Source organism: Mycteria americana, chromosome 3 (genome assembly GCF_035582795.1).
Source record: "Mycteria americana isolate JAX WOST 10 ecotype Jacksonville Zoo and Gardens chromosome 3, USCA_MyAme_1.0, whole genome shotgun sequence".
NCBI lineage: Eukaryota > Metazoa > Chordata > Aves > Ciconiiformes > Ciconiidae > Mycteria > Mycteria americana.
In genome coordinates this window covers 104,073,148-104,081,281 of record NC_134367.1, presented here as the reverse complement: position 1 = coordinate 104,081,281, position 8,134 = coordinate 104,073,148, and positions in this window count along the sequence as shown.

Here is an 8,134-nt window from a genome sequence, read left to right as displayed (position 1 = left end):
AAGGCTTTGGAGATAATCCTATGTTTCCAATGAACTGCAAACACAGGCTGAACAGAGTATTTATGTCCTTTCAGACCTCAGGCAGTACTAACCGCTTATAGCTTTTAGAAACGGTAGGAGAGGAATGAAGAGGAAATAACTTGGGTCCTGAGAATAACTCTGCTTTGGGTGCTTACTTCTCTCCACTGGCTGTACAACAGCCTGGGGCTCCTAGGAGCTACGCACAGGACAAAAGCGATGTTGGATGCCAGAAAGCAGACTCACAAAGCTTCTGGAAAGACGCGGGTCAGTTTAACACACTGGTGAAAGAACAGCACGGCCACGACCCGGCTGGCAGCTCCGGAGCACCGTGCTCAGAAACATCCCAGCATCCCTCCTCCCAGTGCTCAGAAACATCCCAGCATCCCTCCTCCCAGCCTAAGTGAACGGATGGGGAGAGCTCATTATTGCCTCCTTTTACCTGGGCAGATTTAACACTCTCAGGGACTCTCCTGTCAGCTCAGCTCTTCCCAGGGTAAATGTCTGAGTGCTGGAAGCAAAAGACTTTGTGCCTTCCTCAGGCCAGGGGGAGGTGGTGGAGCAGCCAGGGCCTGGGGAAAGAGCAGAGCTGGGCAATGTCTGGATGGATGGTGGTGAAGGTAAAGCTCCCACCGCTCCCTGACAAGGGGTTGGCTTGGGAGAGGCTGCATTTTTGAGGGACCAAAGTTACTTACATGTTTGGGAAACTTTCTTTCATTTATAAACACCAAACCACTTCACTGTGAATTTCATACTGAGCTTTCATTTAAGAAGTGTTGAAATGTTTGGTTTTACCTGGGAAATGCTGAAAAAAATTCAGCCTCTCATTTCAAAATGGGCAGCTTTTTTTGAAAGTAACAGCCTGGGGGAGGCTCAGCTTCAAGCTGCTATGTGAGGTCTCTTTCTTACGTTTTTTTCCAAAATAAAAAAAATCCCAGTGTCTCATTTTCACTCCAAATGAAAACAAGTTTACAGGGGCATTGACATTTTTCATGGCGTGGAAGTCATCCCCCAGCCAGCCACTGCCAACCCCCCATCCCTGCTAGTATCACTTTTCCTTCCGCATTGATTCAGGTACTGGAAAATGATAGTTGGAAGAGAAGGCAAAAGGCCAAGGCTCATGCAATCCAATTATAACCCTACTGAAATAGCTTCCAGGAACTCTGCAAGGACTAACCCGATCATGCCTTGTAATGGCTAGAAGAAAAGAAAAATAATAGCCAGCTTGTACCCCTTCCAGAGTGACAGACTGTCTCCCAGAAAAGTTAGGAGCAGTACGTCCTGAACACCTACAGTGTACGTAAGAAACCCAGGGAGCTGGGATCAGGCTGCAGAGTTGAGCAACCCAAACACTGTGTATCAGGTTTTCTTATAGCAGGACAAGAAGACTCCAAGATTATAGTCAGTACTACAGTCACTGAAAAATGCAAAGCTTGGATTTGTTATCCCTGCCCTCCATATGGTGAAATGGCTGCTGAGATTCCCTCAGCCCACTGGTAGGTAGGCAAGTACCACCAAATTCGCTTCTTATCAGTCACCAGAGGACTGGTAATGGGCAGATTTTTCAATTGGCAGCTGCCTGGTCCATATCGGGACTTGCAAATAGAGGAGAAAGCTTTGCTGTAATTGCTCAGCTACCTCTCTTCCAGGTCCACAGCCCCTTTTTTCTGTCCTGTTGTCTTCTGCCATGCCTATATTTTAAGGTATGCATAAACCTAATTGTTTTTAAATGAGTGGAAAGGATATACATTTTTGCCCCATTAGGTAAGTAAAATTTGGAATATACACATCTGCTTAAAATAGTCCACAGGGATAAAAAAACCCTCATGAAATCATACTTTCTTACCCTAATTCAAAAAAACCCACCATGTTGGGTAATGCTGAGGCAGTAGCTGTTTTGCTCCACTACCTTCACCATTCCCCCAAAGTTACAGTACTTTCCTTGGTCTCTGTTTCACTAATTTTCCATCTGACATACTTGTTCAGGTGTACTTTGTGAATTCTTATGTTACTAGGCCAGTACTAAGTAGCATCCCTATGCTTTCCACCCAGCTCTCTTGACATTTCGAGTCTTGAGACACGCATTCAAGGCAGAGATGCATTACCATCACCTCTGTGTGAGCAGAGGTAATGGGTGCAGTTCTTGTGTGTGAGCAGAGTCATCTCACAGATCACTTCCAAAAAATAAATTATTTCTAAGCCTGGGTCCTGTACCCACTGTTAAAAAAACAAGGAGCTATGCCTACCTTCCTCCTTCAGGAAAATAATCGCTTGTCTGCCAGCTGAGCAAGGATGCACGTTTCTGCTCAATGCAAACACATGCTTTAGAAAAGCAGAGTGACACTGAGTGAGTTCATCGTTTTTATCTTAAATACTAGTTTGTTTACTTTTAGAAAGCAATAGCCTTCCATTAGCAATAAAGAGCAGCTGTGGAGGTGAGCAGAGTTAAACTTGGCACTCGGAGCACAGTGGAGAGAGAGGAGCACAGGTCACTCGGGAAGACAGCCACGTGTGGTTCAGAGGAAGGTTTTGCACCCGCTCACTGCGTGCAGCCACGATAGCTGTGGAAAAGTAAGGCAGACCTGCTCTTTTTCTTCCTAGTTTTTCTTCTGCTTCCATCAGTTTTGGTGGTGGTGCACGTGCACCAAACACATACTGAGATGATGGCACTGAACATGGAGGGCATGGCTTGATCTGCATCCTTTTGCTACTGGAAGTGCGAGGGAAAGGACCTCACCTGGTTTGCAATCACAGATTGACTCTACAGGACAGGCAGTCTGGGGGAAGGATACTATTCTACAATGATTTCCCAAACCAAACATAGACAGATCTCCCATTCCACGGATCCAGATCCCTATTTTTTGTGGATTTAGCAGCATAAGACATGTCAGAAGTCACATGCACAGGTAGTTTCAAGTCCCCCTTTACACTGACACCGACTCTCTCCTGATGCTGTTTCGAGCAGGCCCTTACAGCCGGAGGGCACAGAGTGAGCAGGGGCTGCTCCGACTTGCCCTGGACTGGAGGGAGACCAAAAGCAGCAGACTGGGATAAACACTCAGCCCTTTTTTCCAGCCCCACCTTTGTATCTGCTATGCCAGTTCCAAACGGTGTAAGTGGAATAGCTGGCAACGGACTACACCCAATGCACCCTCTCCTGATCACTCAAACTGGCGTATGGCCTTATTACACGGAAGGTGCAGAGCAAAGCAGTAGTGCTCCAGAAAATCTGATCTTTGATTTCCTCCAAATACTTGTTTTCCAGTGATCACTTCTGGCCACAGGTTATTTTCATTTTTGTTGCTGTTTGCATCCGTCTGAAGTTTAAGGGAGTCTTTAGCAAGTGTTGGATTAAATTTAACTCGTTTTTATTCTGTCAGTGCCCTGGGCACCTATGCAAATACAGCTATGACCCTTCCCCATGCATATAAACTGCATGCAGCATGCTTATTTATATTAATAAGAAGATAAGCTTCTTTGTCCCATCCTCCGTCCTCCATTGCAAATTACATATATCAAGGGCTGAAACCTGAACCTGAGTCAAGAAGGAGTTTTTAAGAGTAACTGGAGAGGAGGCATATCTGCTCCTGGGCATTGTGGGCAAGTCACTAGCCAAGTTCATTTTTCTCCCCTTGTTTCATTTTTCTCCCCTTGTTTCACTGAGAACATTTCCTCTGCTACATCATGTAGCATGGGAGAGAAAATGAAGCCTTGAGAGTAATTATCACAAGTCTAAATCCTGCGTGGTCCTTTTAGGGAAGCATAACGCAGTTATCACTGAAAGGATGGTGTGGGTACTAACAGAAAAAGGTGAAGAACCGTAAAAAGAAGTCTCATTTGGGAGAAAGGCTAGGAAGTCTCCCACATCCTTAGCAGAAGCACAGCTGGAAAGGAACATTTTTCCAGTTCGCGTTTGGCAAAGACGCCACGCTCCGAGATGTAAGTGCTCACAAGTATTGTTATTTTTTCATCTCAAGCCATTGAACACTTGGGTAAACTCAAACTTCAAAACAACCCCTGGTATTCTTTAGAGGATGCCTGTGGAGCTGTGATGCAGGAAACAGGTGTCGAGCCTAGTTAAAGTCTGATGTATGAAGGAGACACTGTGTGAAAGGTTTCTGGCTCACACCGGCAAGTCCAGTTGTTTTGCTGTGGCCAGCCACAGCGCAAGGACTCTCTGCTGCTCCTCGCGTTGCTGAGGCGTGGGCACGAGCCATGGAGTGAAGTCCAGGCCAACCCTCACAAAGAGCCAGTTAAGACTTCACAAAATGCGATGACCTTCAAACTGTGGGGATCTAATGCCTTCGGTAGCTTAATTTGCTCTGGAGAGTGGCAGAAGCTCTTAGCAATGAAGAAGAAAGAGCAGAAAACAGCACCCTCCAAAAGGCAACATACCTGCAAATATAGTAACATATGAATAATAAAAATCAAGAAAATGTGACATCAGCTATGAAAATACTCCTGGTAAAGATCTAAAGTAGCTTCTCTAGCTTCCCTACAATGTCTTCATTGCAGGAAACCAGCATTTCAGACATCTATCAATATGCCCTCCGTGTGGAATTTTGCAATTTTCATTTTACTCTTGCACAGGAAAATAAAGCCAGGAAAATAAAGTTTTGGGTTTTAATCCCAACTCATTTAATATCTATCCATGCAGAGGAATGTAAACAGGCAGAGATTACAATGAGTTACATGCACCTTAAGACAGTTTGCATATAGTCAAATACAGCAACTCTGGTTATGCAGAAATCGGAGCAGATTACCTTGCCAATGGCCACCAACTTGTCTTTGTATTTCTCGAAGAGTGGGAGGACAGATTCCACATCCTGTAATAAACCAGCTCGTGTGCTTTGTAAAGACTGCTGGGTGCTACGCTGAGCCACGGCAAACAAAACCACACGCAACTGTATTACTGTGCGTCTTCAAATGCAACATGAAAACAACAGTCCGGGACAGAGGGGATCAGTCTACCGTGTTACTAACAGCTTCTGAATAACCTAATTACTCAGCCCTTTGAGAAGAAAAGGAAAAAATAGATTCAAAGAGGGTCGGAGGGATGCTACTCCAGGTAACTCTGCTAGTGAGAAAAGGAAGAAAGACCCCATTCTTCCTAATTTGGCTGAACTGAGCCTCATCTTCTAAGAGCTGGGAAACCTCTGAGAAAGGCATCTTGGCAACTGAATAGGTCCCTGGCAGCCTGGTCCTGGGTGGTGTCCTTCCCGGAGGAAAGGCTGTTGTCAGTGCCAGGGAGCAGGTCTTGCTGAACCAGTCCACCAGACCAGTCCCACGAATCACTGCCTTTTTAGCCAAGCCCTTCATCACTCTGGGCTATTCAAAAGCACAGGGACGTGTTCAGGAGCTGCACCAGCAAACAGCACACAGACACAACAATTTCCCATGCACCCTGTCCTCAGCTTTGGTAAAACTTCACTGTGGGCTTCCAGCAATGAGACCCCCATCCAGTGCCATGTGGGACAGAGGCTAGGAGGGAAGGAGACTTCTCCCCATCTCTGGGAGACGGGGGCAAGACAGCCTCTACCAGCAGGGCTCCCGCTGAACCTCAACTCCATCTGCCACTGGTGGCAACAGGGTCAGCCCTTACCCTCCTCAAGTTATGCCCCAGCGTTCACCCTCCCCTGCCACAATCTGCATCCACTAAGACAGCAGGGGTGAAGCGAGACCACTGCTGTGTAGCTACACCTCTCCAAAAAAAGGGCCACCTAAGGACTCCAAGAGGAAGCTCTGATCATGCTGACACCACAGCAGCCTCCACATGCTGGTCAAGAAACAACCTCTTTGGATAAATGGTGTCCCCCCCACACACAGATTGTCAGTCGATGTGCTGCACTCACTGGGAGCACAAAAGGGATTATTTCAGAGACTGCTGACGTCTGCTCATGCATATTATGTATCGCATTAGCCCACTGCACGTGCACTTGCCATTGCCTTGACTCAGCACAGAGGTCCTGTGCTGTACAGAGCTGAGTTTTCACCCTGACTTTTCCAGGCAGGAATAATGACCCCTAAAGAGAAGGGACATTATCTAGCGATGCTTTGATTGGAGCTCCCCACATAGTGCTCCATTTAACTTCTTCCCACGGTGCTCCATTTGTTTGCTTCCCCCCCCTTTGTTGTGCGTCCAGAAATGTTCTGAACACAAAAATGCTCTCTCTATATATTTATAGCAATAAGCCAGTGCCAATCAGGACTTCAAAGCTGCCCTCTCCAGGCAGTGCACTTCACAAAGACAGACCTTCCTGCTAGATAATCCCAGGTCCTTTCCATTTCACGGGTTCACCAGTGGTCATGTTCTGAGCAGACCTAGGAGGTCCCTCAGCAGGTCCAGTTCCACCTGGGAGACACAGCATCCAACATACACACATTCCTATGGAAATCAGTTAACATGGTCATGCTGTCTCCTAGTCCACATCCACAACTCACAGTTTTTGACAATGGTCAGCAAAATTTGGCAGACGGACAGAGCTCTTGGAGATACAAAGTTCCTACAAGGTTTGTGAGAGTTGGTGGCCACGTAGAGGACACCAACCCTCTCCGTTCCCCCTCAAGGTTACCAAGAGGAGGCACACACCCACCTGCTGAGTCTGATGCCCGCAGCTATCAAACACGACCTACCCAGCTCTGGACGAATCTCAGCATGTGCTGTTTCTTGCCTAAACGGCAATCCAACAAGTGCAGGGAGGCAACATGGAAGAGAGCTGGGGAATTACAGGGAGGCCACAGGGACACAGAAGAAAGCCGAGGTACTGTGGCAGGCAGACCCCAGAGGGTACGAGGAGGAGCCGGTGGTACCACAGCAGGCATCAGGGAGACACACAGGGAGCTGGAAACGCGGTACTGGGAGTGGCGGGCCGTAATGGGAGCATCACAGGACATGAGTAGGAGACTGGGATTGCTGTAGTGAGGAGGTCATAAACCCCTGGGGGAAAAAAGCTTTATTGGTTGCGCTGCTCGTAAGATAACTTGTCTTCTATCAACGCGGGACATCTGTACTTTATTTAAGCTGCGGTTGGGCACTGACAAGGAGCCAAGTGTCTGTTTGCACTCTTTGGTGACAGAGCATACAGCCCTGGCACAGCCAAAATAGCGGATGCAAAATCTGAATGTACGTATTAAAGAAGTTAAACCCAGTGTTCACACCGTGTCGCAGAAATACAAAGTACATGTGGGAAGGAGCCAGGCACCTCACCTAGACTGGCGCTGCACTGCCCATCTGCTCGGCTCTGAATCGGATGAACCCCAAAACACGCAGTGACGGAGTCAGGACGTCTTTGGGAGACAGGAGGAGGCAGGGACATGTCGGCTGTTATTCCCTGGCAGCAAGCATGGCCCAGGTGCAGTAAGTGCCAGCAGCCGCAGGGACCTTGCAGCAGATGGAGAGGACACCCGTCATGGTGCCACAGGGCACAGCTCTGCTGCTGTTTAGCACTACAGGCTTCATCAATAGGGAGTAAGCAGGGTGAGGAGCACAAACAGCTCTCCCACCTCTGCAGGCAGGCTTTAACAGCCAGCCCCAGACACAGTCCGTGCGCTGACCCAGCCTGCCTGCCAGGCGATACCTCTGGGGCATCACGGGCTTGATCACACTGCCTATGTTGTGACTTTTCTATGTCTCACTCCCTGCACTTCCGAAACAGGGGAATGTGGCCCTGCTTCCCTCCATGTCGGTGCTGCTTCGTGATCTTTCAGGCAGCTGTACTCCCGTGTCGGGAAGCTGAAGGTTTGCTCAGCCATGCCGCGGCGCCGGTGCTCTGCCGTGGCAGGCCAGGCTCATCTGTATGCAGCCACCGACCGTGGACGCCACACAGCCGCCTCGCCTGCCCTTGAAAGTAGTGTACGTAGACATATTACCTTGCCCAGGCATTGCAGACAAAATCCATTTATTTTGATGTTGACTGTCGCTTTGGTAGGACATCAGATACGTCCCCAAGTGCCGTCGCAGAAGTAGCTTGCTCTTCAGACCACAGCCCTTTGAAAACAGGCCAGATCTTCCTGTTCTGTGCATGTGCCACTTCTCTAGAATTTTTTTCAGCTTTGCCTTAAGTTCCTTGATGCCACCTGCGCACTCACTACACGACAAGCACTCCATGTGCCCGCG